This window comes from Eptatretus burgeri, chromosome 10 (genome assembly GCF_056783735.1).
Source record: "Eptatretus burgeri isolate ZD-2024b chromosome 10, Ebu_testis_v1, whole genome shotgun sequence".
NCBI classification, from domain to species: domain Eukaryota; kingdom Metazoa; phylum Chordata; class Myxini; order Myxiniformes; family Myxinidae; genus Eptatretus; species Eptatretus burgeri.
The window spans coordinates 44,648,067-44,671,296 of NC_140970.1; the positions used below are offsets into that span (position 1 = coordinate 44,648,067).

The 23,230-nt window shown below is 43.8% G+C and overlaps 1 protein-coding gene and 1 long non-coding RNA gene across 5 annotated transcripts in view; one reads left to right on the plus strand and one right to left on the minus strand.

Moving 5' to 3' along the window:
• The window catches only part of LOC147018444 (uncharacterized), a 35,933-nt gene extending 20,060 nt beyond the window's left edge, over nucleotides 1–15,873 (plus strand). For both annotated transcript variants that reach the window (XR_015062397.1, XR_015062398.1), the window contains exon 4: nucleotides 11,924–15,873. This is a non-coding gene — a long non-coding RNA (uncharacterized LOC147018444). The remainder of the gene's footprint in view (nucleotides 1–11,923) is intronic.
• The window catches only part of LOC147018445 (uncharacterized), a 64,419-nt gene that overhangs the window by 8,798 nt on the left and 32,391 nt on the right, over nucleotides 1–23,230 (minus strand). The gene's annotated exons all lie outside the window — the stretch shown is intronic.

Consider the following 23,230-nt stretch of genomic DNA (forward strand, 5'->3'; position numbering starts at 1 on the left):
CTCATTGGGTTGTGCCCCCCATATGGATGCGCCCCCTATAATTTGGGTTCAACGGGGGTTTTATCCTATATATTGGTATTTTATTCAAAAATCTAGCAACCGCCACAGATTCGGCCTAAACTTACCACGAAGCATCGGGACCATCTGCTCCCCATCCTGATCCGCCCATTTAAAGAGGGGTTTGCCCTAAATATTGGTATTTCATTCAAAAATCTTCTCAGAAACTGACAACTGGATCCAAACCAAACTGACCATACCCTAAACTTAAGTTGTGCTCCCCATGGCCATGTCTCCCCTGGAAAGGAGGCCACAGCCTCCCTGTCCTCATCCCTCACATTTACTGAAACATTTTCCTCACAAACTACATGACCGATATGGACGAAAATTTGTCCAAAAAGATTATAACAGTAAGGTCTCATGGGGTTGTGCTACCCATCGGGATCCGCCCTCAAGAAGAGGATGAAAAGGAGGTTTTATCTCAAATTCAGGTAATTTATTTTAATTTGTTCTCAGAAACCGGTGGCCAGATCCAGACCAAACTCTTCATGAAACATGAGGACCAGGCCTTTAACTGAAGTTGTGCTCCCTATGCCCATGCCACTTCAGGAGAGGGGACCATGGCCCCTTCCCCCTAATCCCTCATTTTCACTGTTTGGGAAATCACCACCGGTCTCCCACGGATCCATATTTTAATTGCAATGTGACTTTTCAGCTATTTGTTGCTATTGTTATGTATAGCTTGAAAGTTGTAAAAGTCAGAAATCACCCAAAAAAAACCTATGATGTCTGTCAATTTTATCCCCTCACTGGAACTTGACAAATTGCACTCTGTGGGTGAATTTTCTTTATAGGAGCGATTGAGACAATGGTCTGCTTCCTATACACCGCCCAAATAAAGGGATGTGTGTGTGTGTGTGTGTGTGTGTGTGTGTGTGTGTGTGTGTGTGTGTGTGTGTGTGTGTGTGTGTGTGTGTGTGTGTGTGTGTGTGTGTGTGTGTGTGTGTGTGTGTGTGTGTGTGTGTGTGTGTGTGTGTGTGTGGTTATGTCCGGCTTCCTTCTTGGGACTACGGTGCAGTAATTGGTTTTTATTTTGATTGCACACTTTGAACAAGATCACCCCGAGGGTGGGTATTCTGCTCTGGTATTAATAATCATAAAGATAATTGCATTACCACCCCTGGCGGCTCCCGTTGGGAGCGGGTGCTTCTCGTCCTGTGAAAGGTAAATTGGTCCAGAAGCTCATGTCACATGGACTCGGTTACTCGATCGAAGTTTGAGATCTGTCCCGTGATTGCCAATGAGTGTAACGCTCGCTCGATTTTGATCCCCGAAGATCCCCGATTCCGTGCATGAAGTAAAAACATACCTACTGGTTATAACTCAAAACACCTCACTGTATATTCATGTTCCACCCATGTCTTGCCTCATGCATATTCACCTTTTTCTCCATGCATATTTATGCTCCTGTCATGTGTTGCATCATCTCCGTTGGGAGTGGTGTGGGGGTTTTGCTCTTCCCTGTCGGCCGGAATGGTGTGTTGTTGTTTTTTGTGGAAAAGCACCGTTTTTACCATCACACTTGGAGTATTTTAAAATATAGTGAAACGTGATTCAACCCTCTCAGTGTTGGTAAGCTGCTTGGAGCATTCTTTCTTCAAAGAATCTGGACACAGAGGCCATTCTTGGATAACAAATCCTGACTTTACGCGCCACCTAACAGTGCCGCTGTGCAAACAGAGCAGCTGTGTCGAGCTCACATCACACCGGGTCTGTCACTGGCTCCCGGGGTTTGAACAACTCTTCCAGGTAGTCTTTTTCTCATGTTGAAGCCCAGAGCAGAAGTAGCCGAGGCCTCTGTCAGAGCTGTCATGGGATGCAAATCAGACGAAGCCCGATTGCTACTTAAAGAGAAACAGATGCAGCAACAATTGATGGCTGCACAGCAACAGACTGATCTCAGGCAGCAACAGTTGCAGCAACGCTTGAAAGCTATGCAGCAACACACACATCTCGAACAGCTGAAGCGGGAAGTGATGTCTAATGCTCTGTGTTGGGGCGAATTTGACAATATTTCAGCAGCTGGATTACCTACATCTGCAGAGAAGGTGGGGATGCTGTTGTCCAGGAATGCCATGTCTCCACCACCATCCATTCTATCTGAAGACAATATTGAAGGTATTCCACTGGATACCCGGGTATGTGCTGAGCCAGCTACATCACTCAAACCATTATCATTTCAGGCAGATCCCCTTTCACCAGCCATCAATGTTGCAGTACCAACATCCATGGAGAACTCATCGTCATCAAATATGTCCAACAGACAAGTTCTGTCTCTTCACCATAACACGATCATACACAACTCACAAGACACTAATGCCTTGCGCACAACCATTGTGTTGTGATCCTTCTCCAATGCTTTGTGTCACAGTAGCACATTGACCCGCACTGTGTTAACTTTCCCTGTTATGAGGTCGTGGGTCACAAACCGGGCTCTGGCAGAGGCCGCTCGGTATCCAATTGTGTATACTGACCTTATATCACCGTCCAGTTTGATTACAACCGACAACCAATCGGGTTGTTTCTCACCAAATCCAATGTACACCCATGCTGTACCCGCTGATGTTGTGAGGACACACACACCACCCATCCGGCCACAATATTACAAGTGGCTAGACATTCACTATTGGGTCAAGACGTCAAACCATCAATCATGCCAACACTGATGCCTGCCATGCAGGACTGTGTAAACTATCTGTCTCGTCGAGACTTATTTTCAAATAGGATTTCTGTGTTTGATAAGCCTGAGAAATTCAGGACGTGGTGTGTGGCCTTGCACGTGGAGAAACCACAACAGCCTCTCCCCCCCCCCCCCCACACACACTCTTTCTCTCTCTCCCCCTATCTGAATATTCCCATCAGCGAAGTGAGGGGTGGTATTTGCTTGTATATAAAGTGTATAATTAAAAAGACCTGCACTTAAAACTAGATTTCTGCGATCATAAAGTGTTATATCAACCTTGCGCACTTTCAATTCACATTATTGATGCAAAATTTCATTCTGAAACTCCCTGCCGGCTCCGAAATACAGCTCGGAAATTTGGAAGGTTGGGAGTCCAGGAATAGTACTGCAGCATAGCAAACCAATTGTTCGATTTTTCATAAAAGCACCAAAATTGGTACATATGTTGACAAATGTATTCTGAACAATTCTGGATATGGAGCCACTCGAGATTTTGCCTTGGTCAGCCAAATCTCGGGTGGCTCCATATCCAGAATTGTTCGGAATGCATTTTTCTACGTGTGTACCAATTTTGGTGCTTTTATGCAAATTTGAACAATTGATCTGAAATATCAGACTACGCTGCTGGACTAGAAGGATAGATAGATTGATGAATTGATTCTAAATGGTGGTTTAGTACTCCTAATGGGTCGAAAAAATTCTGTGGTGCCATGAAATATTTGGGGTGCTCACAGTGGAAACAAACCCTACAACAGCAGTAAGCCTTCCCCTATGCTATTGGGGGAGGCGTAATTAAGAACAAGAGCGAGAATTGCTTTGCAATATATGTCCCCAACCGATGTGATATTTTCAAAGTTCAAAAAGGGCATAACTGTGTAAAAATTGATGAAATGCCCTGAAACTCAAACTTGTTCTGTAACTTATCATATTAAAGCCATGTAACAAGTTTCAGATGAATATGTTAAAGGGTTTGGGGGATGAAAAAAAGTTTGAAAAACCATGCTTCCTGGATTATTGTATCCGGATCTGAGAACATTTCAAACATCCCACGTTTCTGCAGACTGACAATTTTACATGCAAACAACTCTTTCACTGTTCTACAGCACCCTTCAGCCACTCATGCACACTTTCCTTTTCCTTGCGATTCCTCATGTAGTGGGATAATTAGCCGACAGTCGCTGCGGATACAGTGAGGCCAAGAGGAAGGAGATGGAAATGACCCACGCAAGCACGACTAAAGTGCTAATGTGTGCATCAGGGTTGTTAATCTTCGTTCCGCTGCATAGAGTGGCCCATCTCGGGACTATACCCCATCGGTTCTTCATCCAGTGCAGATTTCAGCCAGATTCTTCACCGCTAGAACATGTATGAAAAGCACGAAGTCTGTATGACTGAGCGACTACTGGAGTTACAGGTGGAAATGATCTTGCAGGTAACAGGTGTTCGGATGTACTGAGTACCCCCAAATTTTTTTTTTTTTTTCGAACTGAATGTTGGTTTAGTAGTTCATCTGCATGCTCTGCTCGGCTCTGACTCTCTTCATCCTTCCATCTCTCGCCCACCTAGACCCCCACACATCCCCCAAAATGTAGAATGTTGCATAATTAACCATTTAACGCCGTTTTGCAAAACTAACATGATTCTGGGATTGTTTGAACTTCACCTTTTTTTTTTACCCACATGTCTCAAGAGGTGATAGTCCACTGTGTCCATAGATTTTGCAGAAATCTTGTGTGGGGGGGGGGGGGGGGTGCTGAACATGGCTGCAGGTTGAGGAATGAACAAACACACAGTGCATGAATATCCCTAAGGGAATCTTACCACCCTTTGTGCTGTCAGCAAATGCAGATATGCTTACCAGACATAAATTTAAAAGACATCAACATTGATTTTAGTAGCAAAGGGTAATTCTTCGAATCTTCCGCTGATTAACACATCTCTACCCTTCCATCTTGTGTCTGTGTATGCTTCATCGACATGTTGCTTGGTAATGTGGCTGCCTTGTATCGAGCTCTGTTTGGACAATACTGTTCGCCCTGAAATCATTTAATTGGGTGCTTTGACTAAACTCTGATTAATAAATAACCTCCTTGGAAAAAGGAAGGCGAGGAATTGTTCAGGTACCCATTAAAGATTAATGTTACATCGGCCTGTGGGAGAAACAGTATGTCATTGCAAGGCGTGGGTGGCTTGCAGAAATGAGACGTAGATCGACCTGTATCAAAGCAGTCCGCGGTTGAAAATACTTGTTCACTGGGTGGTGACTGGTGAGACGAACCAGAAGAGGGCCTTGCCAAAGGGTACGAACTGAATCGGAGCAGAATATGCACAACATAATGGAGTGATTTTTGCTTCTTATCTGGAAGCCTGGAACGATTCGACAGCAGTATCATCACCTGCAGGTGCCTAAGCATTTTAGATTCTGGCTTTGCACTTGCATTCAGAAACAGCTTTTCACCTTTTGAAGAATCCCCGATAGTGAAGTGTGACCCAAAAGGAGCAATGTGCAATGTTTGTGTGGGTTTTTTTTCGCAATTTGGCTGAGGTTTTCAATACCACTCTTGAACAATTATTGTTTTGGACTTTTGATGACACGTTGGCACATGCACACAGATCAACTTAATATGTGCATGATGATCTCATCCGAAAATGGAGTACGAGTTTGATGCTTCATCTCTTCAAGAAAATAACATGTGGGATTAGCCTTATCCAAGCAAATACTCTGCCACTACTGATATGGCACGCTCGCCAACATTTTTGCAGTTATGGTGTCATTTGTTGAGTTGTTCCCAGGTTGGCAAATTGAGATGTCATGCATTGATAAACAGGCTGATTGAACAGATTCTGGTAGGCAATTCCACAAATGGGAGAAAAGATGAACAATAGTGCTGAGGTTTGAAGCTTGGATTTTGGGAGTTGTCAGGCAGGAGGGGGTTACTGGAAAAATGTATGCATCCTGGAGTACCTTATTCTTTCATATGCAGTACAAGGCTATGGGTACCATCATGGCTGAGGAAACTGCTGTGCTGCTGATACAGTGCCCTCTGTAGGCTAGGGAAAGAATTTGGAATTTGGCCAGAATGCCATGAGGGATAGCTCGTCGACTCTTCATGAAGGACACCGTGGGATCTTTGATGTCTGCCAACTAATGCTGGCAGATGCAATGCCAAGTTTAACGGCCATACGAGGGACGGCACACAAATTGATGAATCACCGTACCTGTGAAACACCAGGATGACAGACAGTTCATAGCTAGGCCGAGATTCGAACCCTGGCTAGATACCTTAGAGGGACAGGCAAACCTCTAACCCATCCTGTCAGCCTCCTGGAGTAGGTTATCGGGATGGTTAGAAGGCTGAGGGAGCAAGACAGGAAGAGAAGCTACAAAAAATACAGGCCAATGATCAGTCTACGAGGTAAGAGCTACAGTTTCATGAGCATATCAAAGGCTTAAAGAAATGCTACATATTGCATCCTTACTCGACTCTTAGTATATAAAGGATATATCAACGACAAACCACATCAGATATCCATCCATGGAGAGGAAGAAATCTCTCCTTAAAGGCCCACAGAATCAGAATTTTTTTTTTGGTATACATTGTCGAGGCTCATATGAGAGCTAACACACAAGGCACAGCAAAGGGGGCATAAGACAAGAGGGGCAGGAGTGGGAGGGACAACACAGTGGGGAACAGAGACATTAGGAGATCTGTGGAAGAGAGAGGGATTGGGCGGGGAACATGGGGAATACAAGATGGACATTACAAGGACTTTCAGGAAGGAAAGCAGGGAATTTGAAGGAGGTGGGTTTGGGGTGGATTAATGGGGATAGAAAATATCGAGGTTTTGGATGGGTAAAAGATAAGAGGTGTTGGTGAACAACTCTTTTGAAGGCCTGGAGGGAAGAATGACATTGAACAGAGTGAGGGTGTTTGTTCCAAAGGTGAGAAAAAAGAGGAATGAAAGAGTGTGGAGCAAGGTGGAGAGCTTGCTTTCAAACCTCGAGTCAGATTCTGCAACCGGTCCAGACGGCATCAGCCCACGTGTCCTCAAAGCCTGCTCTTCTGCTCTTGCTCACCCTCTCTCTGTTCTATTCACCCTCTCATTTGCCCAAGGTCATCTGCCATCTGCTTGGAAATCTGCTAACATCACTGCCCTGCATAAGAAAGGTGCAAAAACAGATCCCTGTAACTACAGACCAATCAGCCTTCTCCAAATCATCAGCAAGGTGATGGAATCCATCATCGCTTCAGACATGAAATCCTTCCTCTTCTCCAATGGCTTGATTTCCAATCATCAATTTGGTTTCAGACCAGGTCACTCTACCCTGGATATGCTGCTTCTGCTCTCCCATCAATGGATGGAGGTCCTCAATGCCAGACAGGAAATTCGAGCCGTATCCCTGGACATATCACGTGCTTTTGACACAGTCTGGCACCCTGCTCTACTCACCAAACTCTCTTCCCATGGTATTCAAGGCCATCTCCACTCATGGCTCGCAGACTTCCTCTCCTGTCGCAGTCAACGTGTGGCCCTAAATGGAGTTCTTTCATCCCCTCTTCCTGTGCAGGCTGGAGTTCCTCGAGGTAGCGTTCTGGGCCCTGTTCTTTTTCTGGTTTTCATCAATGATCTCTCGGACTCTCTGGAAAATCCTCTATTTCTCTTTGCCGACGACTCCACCCTCTGCCGTACCATCTGTCATCCCTCAGACCGGCAAGCAGCAGCTTCTTCGCTCACTGCAGATCTGGATAAAATCACAAACTGGTCCAACACGTGGAACATGTCTTTCAATCCAGACAAATCTCACACTCTCACTATGTCTCTTCGAAAGGACCGTTTACAAAACCCCCCCATCCACTTTCTCAACAATCCTCTGGAAGAAGTCTTTTCTTTCAAGCTTCTAGGTCTCACTATCTGCCAAGACCTTTCCTGGGAAAGTCACATTTCCAACCTCGCCTCAAAAGCCAGTCGCCGACTGGGAATCCTCTGTCGTGCTAAGTCCTTCCTCGGCCCTCTTGAGCTCCTGACCACTTACAAAGCTTTTGTCCGTAGCCTGATGGAGTACTGCTCTCCCCTCTGGGCTGGTGCTCCTGCCTCCCACCTTTCTCGGCTTCACGCTGTCAAAACCAGGGCATTTAAGATCATCGGCATCTCCCGCAATGAAGCTGAGTCTTTGGGCCTCTCACTCAATCACCGCAGGTTGGTCGGTGGTCTTTCTGTCTTCTACCGACTCCTCTCCAGCCTTGCCCCCCTGCTCTCTCTGCGATTTGTCCCCACCACATTTCCACAGGGCGCTCAAGGTCCGCCAACAACCCCCTTCTGGTAAAACTACCAAAATCACGATTCACTGCTCATCTTCACTCTTTCATTCCTCTTTTTTCCCGCCTTTGGAATAAACTTCCTCACTCTATTCTTTCCCATTCTTCCCTCCAGGCTTTCAAAACAGCTGTTCACCACCACCTCTTATCTTCCCCCATCCAAATCCTCGATCTTTTCTACCCCCGATAATCCACCCAGGCCCACTTCCTTCATTTCTCCTGCTTTCCTTCCTGAAAGTCCCTGAAACGTCCATCTTCTCTTCGCCATGTTCCCCATCCCATCCCCATCCCTCTCCCTTCCACAGTTCACCTAATGTGTCTGTTCCCCACTGTTTTGTCCCTTCCACTCCCGCCCCTCTTGTCTCATGCCTCCTTGCTGTGAGTTGTGTGTTAGCTCTCATACGAGCCTCGACCAAGGTATACAAAAAAAAAAAAGTGAAGGTGAGCAGTGATTCATGATTTTGGTAGTTTTACCAGAAGGGGGTTGTTGGCAGATGTTGAGCACCCTGCCGAAATATGGTGGTGACATATCGCAAACAGAACAGGGGAAGGGGGGCGGGGGTGGGGGTGAGACTGGAGAGGAGACGGTAGAAGACAGGAAGACCACCGACCAGCCTGCGGTGAAAATGTGAGAGGCCCAAAGACTCAGCCTCATTATGAGAGATACCAATGATCCTAAATGCCTTGGTTTCCACAGCATGAAACTGAGAAGGGTGGGAGGCAGGAGCACCAGCCCAGAGGGGAGAGCAGTACTCCATCAGGCTGCGGACAAAAGCTTTGTGTGTGGTCAGGAGCTCAGGTGGGCCGAGGAAGGACTTTGCACGATGAAGGATTCCCAGCCAGGGACTGGCTTTGGAGGCCAGTTTGGAAATGTGGCTTTCCCAGGAAATATCATGGCAGATCGTCAGACCCAGAAGCTTGAAAGAAAGGACTTCTTCCAGAGGATTGTTGAGAAAGTAGGTGGGGGGGGTTCTAAATGGTCCTTGCAGAGAGGCATAGTGAGAGTGTGAGATTTGTCATGATTGAAAGACATGTTCCACGTGATGGACCACTTTGTGATTTTACCCAGATCTGCAGAGAGCGAAGAAGCTGCGGCTTGTCGGTCTGAGGGATGAATGATGGTACGGCAGAGGGTGGAGTCATCAGCAAAGAGATAAAGATAATTTTCAGAGTCATAGAGATCGTTGATGAAAACCAGAAAAATAACATGGCCCAGAACACTGCCTTAAGGAACTCCACCCTGGACAGGAAGAGGGGATGAGAGAACTCCATTTTGGGCCACCCGTTGGCTGCGATAGGAGAGGAAGTCTGTGAGCCATGAGTGGTGATGGCCTTGGATACCATAGTAAGAGTTTGGTGAGCAGGGCAGGGTGCCAGAGCATGCAAAATGCACGCGATATGTCTAGCGATATGGCTCTGATTTCATGTCTGGCATTGAGGACCTCCATCCAGTGTTGGGAGAGCAGAAGCAACATATCCAGAGAAGAGTGACCTGGTCTGAAACCAGATTGATGATTGGAAATCAAGCCATTGGAGAAGAGGAAGGATTTAATGTCTGAAGCGATGATTGATTCCATGCCCTTGCTGATGATTGGGAGAAGGCTGATTGGTCTGCAGTTGCATTGGTCTGTTTTTGCACCTTTTTTATGCAGGGCAGTCATGTTTCCTGATCTCCAAGCAGATGGAAAATGACCTCGAGCAAATAAGAGGGTGAATAGAACAGAGAGTGGGTGAGCAAGAGCAGAGGAACAGGTTTTTAGGACATGTGGGCTGATGCAGCCTGGACCGGTTGCAGAATCTGAGTCGAGGTTTGACAGCAAGCTCTCCACTTTGTCAGGAGAATAGGACACAGAGTCCAGGGACAGTTGGGTGCAACTGAGTAATGTGGGTACAGGAAGCGATGGGTTTCTGACACAAGATTTAGATGCAAATACCGAGTTGAGGCATTCAGCCTTTTCACGTGTGCTGTCAGCAGTGCGGCCATTTGAGGTAAGGGGGATGGAGGGGGAACATACATCAGAAACAGATTTGATGAGATGCCACCAGGATTTGGAGGAGTGAGAGAGGTTTGAGACTTGAGACTTGAGATTAGAAAGATGTTGTTTTCTGGCTCTCCTGAGGGTAGACACACACTTGTTCTGAGCTATATGGAAGGAACTGATATTACCCTCAGTTGGGTTTGCTTTCCATGAGGCAAAGGCAAGTCGTTTCAGGACAACTGCCTCGCCACAAGCTTCAGTGAACCATGGCCGGGAGGAAGGGTAGGACAACTGAAGACGAGAGGGGATAAATCTGTGCATGAGGGAGAGCAAGTTTCTTTGAAAGAATTCCCAGGATGAGTTGATGTTGCAGTAAATTGCTATGGGAGACCAGTCTCGAAGTTTGATGGCTGCTTGGAGACCCTGCCAGTCAGCCTGAGTGTAATGCCAGACTCGACGGTGCTGAGATGGTTCTCTAATAACAGTCAGAGAGATGTCCACTTTGACAAGCTAGCTTTTGACAAGCTAGGTAGAGATGGTCTTACAGTTTCAAGCGACAGCTGTTTCTTCCACTTAATCATGGGGACGGCGTCCCCTCTCAATCATGGTGGATAACCACAATATCTAGCCCCCTCTGATGTTTCATAACGTGCTCTGTAAAATGTTCCGAACACAAAAGCAAACATTTTGTCGGCCTGGTCGACACTGCTATTTCGGACAAACGTCGTCCAATTTCTGGCAAACTTAGGGTCTTTCAGCCATTAGTGTAGAATGAAACAATCTCGGTTTGTATTACTACAACTGCCAAGGTTGCATCGACTCGGCATATTTGTAGAAAATGGAAAATTATTCGCCGTTTGAGTGAAAATGTCCCACAACGTGTACTGTAGACAGCACAAATATGGTGGTCGACTTGTGAGTGTGATATCATGGTGAAGCGTGAAGAATAAGACGATTTTGACTTGATCGCAAAATAACTTACTAGATATATCACAAATCGGAAAAAGACACATCAAATCTGTTTCATAGGGTATCAATGGATAGATTAGCGTCAAAGTGGTCTCAGCATTTGGGTTCCCCTTTAATTGCCCGGCTGTTTTCAGAAGAAAAAAAAAGCATACCCGTCATTAGTACCCAGAGTGCTCTGTTCATATAGACCAGTAGAGTACCCACCCTACGGGCGAACTTGTTCCAAGCATGCAACACGTTCTTCTCAAGCATACCCTTATTTTGGTCGTGTATAGGTAACTGACAGCTCTGTATATGCTGACATGAAGCAAAAACATACCTTCTGCATATAATTCTGAAACCTCACAGCACTCAAAAACGTGGGGACAGGAATACTGTACTGCAAATGGTGGAGACTTGTAATACCCTCCTCCACCTGGAGGGGGTGCGACACGATACACCTTTGCATGGAGAATTTCCGTTCCCCCTCCCTCCCTCCTCACCGCCCTCTCCCCAAAACCACCGGCAAAGATAAAAACAACCCCTACATTAATTGGGGTTATACTGATCTTCTGGAGTAGTGTGACAAACAAACACACACAACACACCGGTCCGTGAGTTATCGTAAGGATGGTGTCACTCGTACCCAAACAAGCAGACAGACAATTCTTTAACATTCTGAAACCGTTACCGCATCTGTTTGGCTTTGGTTTACTATCCCAGTAGTCTCCAAATCAAAGACATAATTCGGAAGAACTTTAAAAATCTGCAAAATAATATGGATGTGTCTATTTTTGACAATAGCATAATCATTTTAAAGGTAACTTGTTGTTAACCCTCCAACCAGGAACTTTTAGGTGTTTGCGTAAATGTTGTAATACAGTTATTGTGCTGCATTGCAACAGCTACCCCCTTCTTTCTCCCCTTACCCACCACAGCAGAGAGACACAGATCTTTTGTTCAACATTGTGAATGGGCATGTCGCAGATGAGAAAGTGAATGTTCGCAATGCACTGGCCACCGGAGAGTGCATGGCAGCAGAATTCAAGGGCAACCTTGCTGTTGCCTACAACTTCAATCTCAGAACCAAATGGCTGCATCAATATTACAGACCATTTTGACTGTACCTCCAAAAATGGAATTTATAGTATCTCATGCACTCTCGGCGACCAACTTTATATCAGAAAGACTGATCGATGGCTTGTTGGCCAGTTCCACAAACACTTGAATGATGTTCGAATGAGCTGCACAGCCAGTTACTTGACCTTTCAGCCAGCTTGGAGACTCCACAGATCACTTGGCAGTTTGTGGGTTTTCTCTTTTAGAGAACAAACGATTGCAGGAACCTTATCTTCAGGCTTGATGCTCGAGCACCAAATGGTTTGAACGAGCATTTTTCTTTCTTTTAAAAGTGAAACATCTCCTTTTAATAGTATAGATATATTAGTTGGTTGTTTGTTCGTTTCTTTTTCCTTCCATTTGCTTCCAACACTTTTTAAAATCCTTCTCTCCACTCCATAAACACCTCTCTCCTCCCCTCCTCCCTTCCCCCAGCCTCCCCACTCCTCCACTCTTGATGCAAGTCATTGACACCTACGAAAATGTAATCCACAATGTACACAGTATGTCAGCATGCTGGCTTCATAATTGTTGTCACCTGCATGGGATTAAAAGGTTGTTAACAACCTGTTAACCATTTTGCTGTTCATCAACATAATGAACTCTTTACTTGGGTACTGCCGACTCCATTGCAAGTTCATGAATTGTGATGCATTGTTCATGAGGCACAAGCTTGTTATCTCTGCCACCAAAGGTGGATGGAGGTTATGCATTCACCTCTGTTTAAAGTCTGAATGTCTGTGAGCAAGATGTCTCAAAAGGTTATTGACGTATTCGGATGAAACTTGATGAATGAGTTGGGGGAAATGACGAGAACAAGCTGATTAGATTTTTGCTAAGGTCTGGATCAAAATCCGGCCTCTCGGTGGGATGCAAAAGGTACACTGTTCAACCTGGTGGAGGTGCACACACTACCGAGTGTTGTTCTAGTTAATTACAGTGACATCATCCGGTGGGGAAGGCTTGTCTGAATGCTGTTCTTCATGCACATTTGATTGTTCTCCCACAAACGATGATACCCATCACTGAACAGTTCTCAAGTGCGGACAAATGTTGGAGTGGATTGAAAAAAAATTTCTTGGTGGCTTTCATGTACATTTTTATTCTGCATCACTGTGAATTTAACAAGAGCTCTGTCTTCTTTGCTGAAGCTTTCTGCCAAGGTCACGTCATTGCTAATAAATGTCATCACTCTAATTCCTGAAACAAACAAACATTGTGACAAGCCAGTAGGTGACATGGCTGCTCGCTCCAGATGGAAAGCTGGCCGACGCGACTTGCCGATATTCATGTACATGCTATCAATCAATTTAGCACAATAAATATGATTATCACAGCCCTCTTAGTTTGCGCCCAGAAACCCGCCTTGTGAAATTTCAGGCATGTTTCCAAAGAGACTCTAACAAATGGCAGCCCTGGTAATTCCATTTATCTATTCGCTAAAGATTATATTTTTTTTATATGATGCTGTAAGACATTCTCCTTGGGCACAAAAAACAGGTCCCTCGGAGGTGTTGATTTTTTTTTTTTGTACAGTCCACAATAAGTGTACGATGCATGATAAAGTATTTTAGCTGTTGCTAAGCAACGGAGGTGTGCATAGCAACCATTCATTTTTGTGTACATGCTAGCCACATTGTACACATTTCACCCAAGTTTCATCAAAATCAGACTCTTTTTCTAAGAGATATTCGCAATTAACCGTTTCTGAAAAGTTCGACATGTACTCGCCCAAAACCTATCTCCTCCTACAAATATTTTTTGTTAGGGCTGCAAATTGGCATGAAGGGAACTCGGCATAAGGCAAATTGGCATAAGCTTTGATTTTTCGATTTATTTTGTTTTGATTTTTTTTTCGATTTTTGACCACTTTAAAGGGCCGTTTCTAGGACCCGGGGTCCCATATTCAAAAGCACACGATTCCCAGAAATATTGGTCCTACATACCAAATTCCATTGTAATCGGTTGAGTAGTTTAGCCCCTAGGCTTGACCAAAGTTTCGCGGACAGACAGACAGATGGAAATGTCCAGAATAAGGGTGCTCTAAGAGCAGCCAAAAAACTAAATTTTTCCAACCATATCACTAAAATGAAGCAGTTTACATAGAATGCTGTGATCACTTAGACCTTTCACTCAAAGAACTACCAGTTGGGTGATAGAAAAGCCTTATGAGCCTGCAACTGTCATTGTCGATTTTGGCACCATAAGTGTTCGGTGTCCAGCTTAGTGTCAACAAGAATCTGTATGACTGCAATGCTTTCATGCTTCAAACCTGCTGGTGTGACCTGTTAGTGTTCCCAACTGAACTCAAGGTCGGCATGCAGTTTAGTGTCCACCTTTGTGTCAATAAGGATCTGTCTGACTGCAGCGTTTGCAGGTTGCCATCTGAACCCCTGGCCCAGCATGCAGTTCATTGTCAATAAGGATCCGTCTCACTGCAGTGTCTGCAGGCTTCAAACATGCTGGGCGAGCCTGTTTGTATTCCCATCTGAATCTGTGGCTCAGGATACAGGTGAACCCAGGTTGAAATTCCGGTTCCTACATGTGCTTGTTCTTTGTGTACGAACTTGCAATTCACATCAAGGTATACTAACGTCTTTGTTCTGCCTGTGGAATATGTACAAACTAATCCATCAGGCATATATCATTGTAAAAATTTGACCTTTTTGCATCATCGCCAAACTTACACGACTTCTTTGTAAGTCAATAGGTCTTACATATTCGTAAGTTAAATCCATGGCCCTATTGATGTCACAGTCCATACATAGCATGCAGGAGAAAGCAAATAGGCTACAAGAGTGTGTGGCGCAATTGGGGCTGAAAATTAACACGGCCAAAACAGAAAGCATGAACATACCTGCCACACACACCACCAACAACAACAACATCGTGTGCAACAATGCACCAATTAGAGGGGTTGACAAGATTATATATCTGGGGTCCATGGTTACTATAACAGGAGAGGGAGATGCGGGTCTACTACAATGGATACAAAAGACAAGGAGTGTATTCATGAGACTCAAGGAAATTTTGAAGTCAAAGGAGTGTAAATGCCAAAACGAACCTGAGGATCTTTGACATCAATGTGATGTCAGTCCTCCTATGTGGATGTGAATCTTGGAAAATCACCAAATAAATAGCAAACTGGAAGTTTTCATCGACAGCATCTATAAGAAAATCTTGAGAATCTTCTGGTGTGACATGGCTCGTAAGAAAGAGGTTGAAAGGTTAATAGGGAGGAAAAACATCACAGCAGAGATCAAAATTAGGAGGTGAAGATGGATTGGTCACTTGTTGCAGATAGAGGATCAAGATTTACCGAAAAGAGCAATATGCTGGGCACCTGATGGAAAGAGAAAGGTTGGATGGCCAAGAGAGACCTGGCGATGGACCGTCAATAAGGAAATGAACAGAATGAAGATCGCATGGAATAAAATCGGAAGGTGGGCCGAAGACCGACGAAAGTGGCGACGGTTCATAAGAATCTCCATATTCCAGGCGGCATGATTGGATAATAGGCAATATGGTCCTATTAGCCATAACAGAAGCAGATGATAAAACATTTACATCTCTTTGTACACGGTTGTTTCACAGTTTCGAATTGCCTGCTGAAACTTCTCACATGAAAAATGGTGCATCCACCGCATGTACTGTGCTGTATACTGTGCTGATTTAGCGAGTGCTGTGCTGATGTCCGATTCATTGAGATCGGTCTTGCTCTCTGTGCTCACGAGAGATATCTTCGATTCAGTTGACGTTGTGTTATGCCCTCTGCAGGTGATGGTATTCATTGCTCGAACAGCCTGTCTCCATTCCCTGCTCATCCTCATTTGCTGATTTACATACTCGAATTCAGCAATGACTGCATCGTTTTGCATTTTAAAGAAATAATTGAGTTAAATCACGTGAGATCATTTGTTGCAGAGTTAACTCAAGCATTCAGATTGATTCCATTGGTGACCATAAATGAGTTATCAGTGACCATATCAGTGACCAATAAATGTCATTGTTTGTTTGTCACCCGCGAGACGAGAGTGATTGTTACCCAGCGCACGCGGAGTGAAAAGTGGGGTTAAGCAATTGGTTCACTTCTGTCTCCAAATGTCACTTTATGATTGCGGTACGACTTCATTTCAATGGAATGTTATATTTTTAACACGAATCGGCACATGATTCGGAAAACGAACCTGTAGTTTAGCAGTACTTTGCTCTTGAATTCGTCCTGATCGCACATGCACAGAGAGGAGTGAGATCATTTTTTATTTTTTTTTAACACTGTCTGTCTATCCGGAATGATTTTCTGCTAAACAATCTTGTTTGACTGCCAAATAGGAAACATACTCTTTCTAAGGACGTCATAAAGGACACAAACAACAGGAACGAATAACTTTTATTATTATTATTATTATTATTATTATTATTATTCCTAATGCAGCCTGTGACTGCTGGTTGTATCATTATTTGGAGCGTGGCTATACCACTGATGCAGTGCTCCTGTTATCAGTAAGCTGGTACTCATTGTGCTGACCTCGGAAGGATGACAGGCTGAGTCAACCCCACCTAGCATTATTTAACAGCGCGACAGGGGCTCGAGCTCAAGACCTTAAGATCGTAAGCCAGCCGCCTTCACCATAAAGCCAACACCAGGCTATGAAGAGCTAACAGCATTTTAAACAAAGTGATGTAAAAGACGCTGCGTCAACAGTGGTAAACTTCTGAAAAAAATGTTCCACAACTTTTAAAATATCCATCTTATTTAAATTTAATCCCATACTTAAGCAACTAAGAACACAAATCTCCTTATTGGCACTTTCAAAACCCTTTCGTTTAGCAGTAGTTGGAAAATATATTACGAGATTTTACGCCATCACGACCAATCAAATTTGACGCTCGTAGACTCCGCCAATGTCCTTGTTTCTCAAGACAGCGCAGGGTGGGGTGTTCTATGAACTCGAGTTAAATATGTTTTGAAAAACGTTTTATTTCACTCATTTAACTACATTTATGCTTTTATGATAATTTCATCTGCCTGGTGTCGGCTTAATGGTTAGGGTGGTGGGCTTGGGGTCCTAAGGTCCTGAGTTCAAATCCTGCTTGGCTGTTGAATTAATACCTCATCTTTCTGATGACTCAGCCTGTCATTCTTCCGAGGTTGGTAAAATGAGTACCAGCTTGCTGGGATGATTGAGCCATTTGAGTTTCCTGTGTTGGAGTGGCGACCCGTCCAGGATTGCGCCCATTAGCCTTGGGAACTGCTTCGGCATCACTGACGCTCTGTGCAGAGTATGGTCGCAATGGATTGGAATGGATAATTTCATAACAGTAAAAATAAGTTTGTTTGATAGTAAAATAGAAAACTCGGGTACTTCCATATTGGCAGGATTTCTCAGTAGCTGATGGACGATTGTATACAGATGTAGTGATTGTGCAGACCGCAGATATCTGTATGTGGGTCTTGTCTAAAGGTGAACGTTCTGTCAGTGTTTATTCATTCTGCACTCCAAAATCCCCTCCATCCATACACCCCCAATATGAAAATAAAATAACCAACCTGATGATTGATGATGTCCCTGTTCCTACCCAACCGTTGTCCTCCCGCTCTCTGCCCTGCAGTGAAATTAAGTCAATAGAATGATGAATTGAATTGTCGTGATGTTAATAAAGTGCAGGCACGGTGGGCCAAATGGCCTCCTCCTGTGTCCAAGTCCCTTGATGCATATCCTTGGAGATAATCACTTGCTTGCAGAAAATCTTTGATGTTTATCTGTTGTGATTGTTCAGAGAACTTGTATGTTTCTCCTGATTCGTTTGCAGGATCCAAACACTCATTGTTTTGCTGCAAGACTCTTTTAGATCCTCGTGGAGGATCACTAAGTCTTACTCACGTTGTTGTTCTTCATCTTCTTCTTGTGGACTTTTTTAGATCCTCGTGGAGGATCTCCAGGTCTTACTCATGTTGTTGTTCTTCATCTTCTTCTTGTGGACTTTTTAGATCCTCGTGGAGGATCTCTAGGTCTTGCTCACGTTGTTGTTCTTCATCTTCTTCTTGTGGACTTTTTTAGATCCTCGTGGAGGATCTCTAGGTCTTACTCACGTTGTTGTTCTTCATCTTCTTCTTGTGGACTTTTTAGATCCTCGTGGAGGATCTCTAGGTCTTAATCACGTTGTTGTTCTTCATCTTCTTCTTGTGGACTTTTTTTAGATCTCGTGGAGGATCTCTAGGTCTTACTCACGTTGTTGTTCTTCATCTTCTTCTTGTGGACTTTTTTAGATCCTAGTGGAGGATCTCTAGGTCTTACTCACGTTGTTGTTCTTCATCTTCTCCTTGTGGACTTTTTTAGATCCTCGTGGAGGATCTCTACGTCTTACTCACATTTTTGTTCTTCATCTTCTTCTTGTGGACTTTTTTTTAGATCATAGTGGAGGATCTCTAGGTCTTACTCACGTTGTTATTCTTCATCTTCTTCTTCTCGTGGACTTTTTTGTGTCACAGCCTACAGTTTTCATTGAAACTTCCTGAAACTTGGCATATATATGTAAAAATACCCTGCGCAGACAGTAACCATCTCCGATTTTGAAAATTCCTCCGAGAAAAAAAAGTTATGACGTCAAAATATCTCCGCTAATGGAAATCGGCTAAAAAATTATCTCCGAAACTCGGCAAGCTTTTTGAATTCTGTTTGCGGGAATCGAACAGGGCATTAGCAGAGATGAATTACCGCACATTTATGATATATCACTATGACGTCATATCAATTTTTATGACGTCATTCCTATTTTGACATTTTTTGTTTCACAACCCAGAGTTTTCATCGGATCTTCGTGAAACTTGCCATGTATATGCACAAAGCCCACGCGCAGGCAGTAACCATCTCCGATTTTGGAAATTATTCTGAGGAAAAAAAGTTGACGTCATAATATCACCGCTAATGGAAATCGCCTAAAAAATTATCTCTGAAACTAGGCATGCTGTTTGAATTTTGTTTGCGGGAATCAAGCCGGGCATTAGCACAGATAATTTATCGCAAACCTGATACATCACAATGACGTCGTATTCGTTTTATGACGTCATCATTAAGAGGACGAGGTTCTTAGCTCATTTGAGCTTGTTTTTTTTTTCCAAAAACGCACAGCTACTTGAAACGAAATACGTGCATCACAAGTTTTGTTTTGTGCTCCATTTATCGTGCTCTGGTGAGGCATGAAACTCGTGATGTCAACAACAGCTGGTGTGTCGGAAAGCCAATATTAGCCAGAGCGGTGACACGTCATAATGGTGCGTGCCCGACGTCTGAATGACAGGTAAATGTGGCTGAAAGTCGAGGAGCATGTTATCAACACGTAATCATGTATTTAATACATTGAACTCATGCATCCTCTGGCTCTTTCTTACATCCTCTGTATTTTGTTGCATTGCATAGTGCAAGGGATAAGTCTATACTATTCATTATTGTTGATTTATAAGCCTGGTCTTGGCTTAGCGGTTAAGGTGGCTGGCTTACGACATTCGGGTCTCGAGTTCAAGCCCCTCTCACGTTGAATCAACACCGGGTGGGGTTGACTCAGCCTGTCGTCCTTCTGAGGGGCACTGCAAGAGCAGCACAGCAACCAAAGGCTGCACACGATAACTAATTGTGTAATTGTGTTCTCGATTCTCACAGTGACTGCTTTATGTGAGCAGCTTGGCATATGAGGCAATGAAATCACGTGATCTGCTGGCATACCACTTAAGACTGGTACGAAAGGACTTTTGCGTGGCATTCATGCCTCAAATTCCCTGAAAGCACAATAATGTCAGCGGGTACTGTGAGTGCAGATGCAGTGTGTCCCGAACAAAGGTACACCACCACCTTTAATCAGTTCTCACTTTTATCAAGTGGCTTTGAGAAATCCTGTAAAATGAAAGTGACTAAGAATGGTTGATTCTAGCCTCAGGGCCCTTCCTGGAAATGGTTAAAAGTGACCCGTGGGTTAACCGCACGTCCGACGGGGTGTTGGGGTCATTGCAGTCGCATGTGGTGTGGAATCGTTGATCCAGGTGGAATGTGCAGCTGAATGTAAGGCAGCCTCTCATGAGGCTTTATTAGATGGAGAAAAAGCACCTTTGTTAATTTTCATCTGAGAAATACAGCTTTTAAAAAAAAATCATATGAAATATAAATGGTTTGGGAAAAAAAAATTCTGCAAGTTTGATCCCAGAATTCCCTCGATTTTCCACATGTCACGGACAGTGGATTTTTAGACATAAACATCGGCACTGCGACATTAGAACGGACAAATCTTACTTCATTCACATCTTATTGCATATTATATGCTCACAACACTTTCCCTCTTCATCCATACACAGTCATGGTGAAACTCATACTCCCCTCTTAATGTCACAGGAGAGCAAAGCATCCTTACTGTGCTTTGTTCACCCATGGGAAGTTAGTCCTGGTGCAGGTAAAGCTAAGCCCCAAACACTGAAAGACCAGTCACTCGTTTTGCTTCTTCTGAAAAGTGTAATCAGTAAGGGAGTTTGGGTGGAGTGGGAATGAGATGTACCATTTCATGCTGGACAAAAAAGGCTTGAAACAGTATCATAATGAGAAAATAATAACTGAAAACTGGATTTGATGAACTAGCATCTCAGCAAACAAATTACTACCACTCCTTCCCCTGCATTTACCCTTTATACACTGCTCCCTCACTTGCCCTTTTACCCATTTACTAGCCATTCTTTCCATATGCATGGAATGTCCCACTGTCCATCCCATCTTTTGAGGGAGGGGTCAGGCACAGGAACACATCTGGAAAAACAGCTCTGGCAAAATTCCTGCAGAATTCCAACTTGTACCCAGCCTGAGACAAGGGAGGAAAATGTGCCATCAATCTTCGGCAAGTGTGTGTGTCTGGCCCACCAAACTGCCATGGCCCACCTGAAATATTTGAGTCAAGCAAAGACACTTGGAGCATTCCCGCTGTTTGAGGGGCTGCCAGAAAAGCAGGCCTCTGTGCTTGGTTGGACACACTGTGAAACTGGGTATACATTGGGTGGGAATCTGGCATCACCTTTATCACTACTCGATGGAAGCATGGTCCTCATTTCTGATTGTACATCATGGTCTTCAGGAATTAACACAAATGTCGAAATTTCATTTTTTTTTAATAGCCAAAGCACCATTGTCGCGGTTGTGGTGTTTGAAAATGCTCAAGCATCGATACTTTTTAAATGCTCAATAACCACACCTGCCAATTAAAGAGACAAGCATCGAACAATTCATTGATACTTGATAATTAATACCAAAATACATTGTAATTTCTTAACCAGGTGCAACGAACTTGCGATTACTTAGGAATCACACCTGATCCGCATGCATCTCATCTGCAGTGAAAAAGACACCTGTCTCATTCGCAGGGTCAGCCAGCATCAGGGATGGATTATCAGTTGATCTGTATACAGAATAACAGAGATAAAGGACAGCCAGCACACAGTGGCCATGTGTAAACTACAAGGTTAACACCTGAAAGGTTCTCAATGATTGTTGGAAGCATCCTTAATGTTGAGAGAGATCCGAGACCCCCTGCAAACTCAAAGGTATGCACAATAAGTGTTGACGTGGAGCAAAACCTCACAGACTTGAAAATTATTTCAGGTCCCACAATCCTGCAATCATGGCTCAGGTGTAATGTATGAAGGTCGATCAAAAAGGTTTCCGTAACTGGGTAATCGTTGGTAGTCTTGATCAGTGGACTTGTGTTCATTATAAACTGACATATATGCTGATGATGTGCCATTACTGTTATAAATCAGACAATGCTGGTTGTTTCAGCACAACATCCAGAAGTTTGTTACATCATACATAAATTATGAATCTTATTAAAACTTATCATCAAGTTAGTTGTCTTCAAATTTTTATGAAAAGAATATTTGAGCTTCAAAGAAAAGCACAAATACATAATGGATATATAAATACATATATATATATATATATATATATATATATATATATATATATGTATATACATTTACATATACATATATATGATGTTTGTATGTGTGTGTATATATATATATATATATATATATATATATGTATATAGGGAAAAATATATACATATATATGTATATTATAAACAAACATATGTATATGTATATATATATATATATGTATATGTATATATATATATATATATATATATATATATATACATAAATATATATATATATATATATATATATTTATTAATATGTATAAATGTGTGTAGATATTTATTAATATATGTATATATATATATATATATATATATATATATATATATATATATATATATATATATATATATATATATATATATATATATATATATATTGTTACGGCTGTGGAAATTCGCAAACCACCATCCAGGTCCCGTAGGTGAGGTATCTCTTAAGTACATGTGTAGTTAGCCCCAAACCCATTGTTTAGAGGGAATAAATGTGATTCATTCGGGCTGCGACGCTTTGAGTCAGTCGTTTTTCTTTCTCTATCTTTTATTTCAAATAAAAACCAATGAGGACGCTCGGTGGGCTTTTCGCGCCATTCTTCTCCGCGCTTGGTGTGAGGGAGGAGAAGCGAGGGGAGGGCAGCTGGCGCCCGATTGGGGGATGCGCGGTGTGACGCGGCCAGGGAGGAGGAACGCCCCTCTTCGAGACCTTTCTCGAAGTGCCTCGAAGGGGGGTGGAGAAAAGAACGGGGCGGAGCAACAGGGCGGAGCTCCGGGATATAAAAGTCGGGGACGGGCGAAGCAGTTTGATGGATATTCTTGCTTCGTGGTTGCTCTCGCTCTCGTCTTCCGGCTCGCTCGTCCTGGTGGCCGCTGGCCTGGTCTTTTGTGGGGCAGTTGCAAGACCCTGCTGGCGGGAAGGAGCGTCCGCCATTCCCCTCTCCCGACTTCGGGCATCCACGTTCCCCCCCCCCTCTATCTGCGCTGGGATAGCGCCGAACACCCGGTCCGTGGCGTCGAGTGGCCAACACGTGCAGGCGCGAGGCACGCAGGAGAGGACTCGCCTACCACGCCAGGGCACGGAGTCGCGGCCAGGTGGGACCACGTCGATGGACGTAGGAGAGTGACTCGACAGCCCAAAAGGGAAGTCACCATTTCTT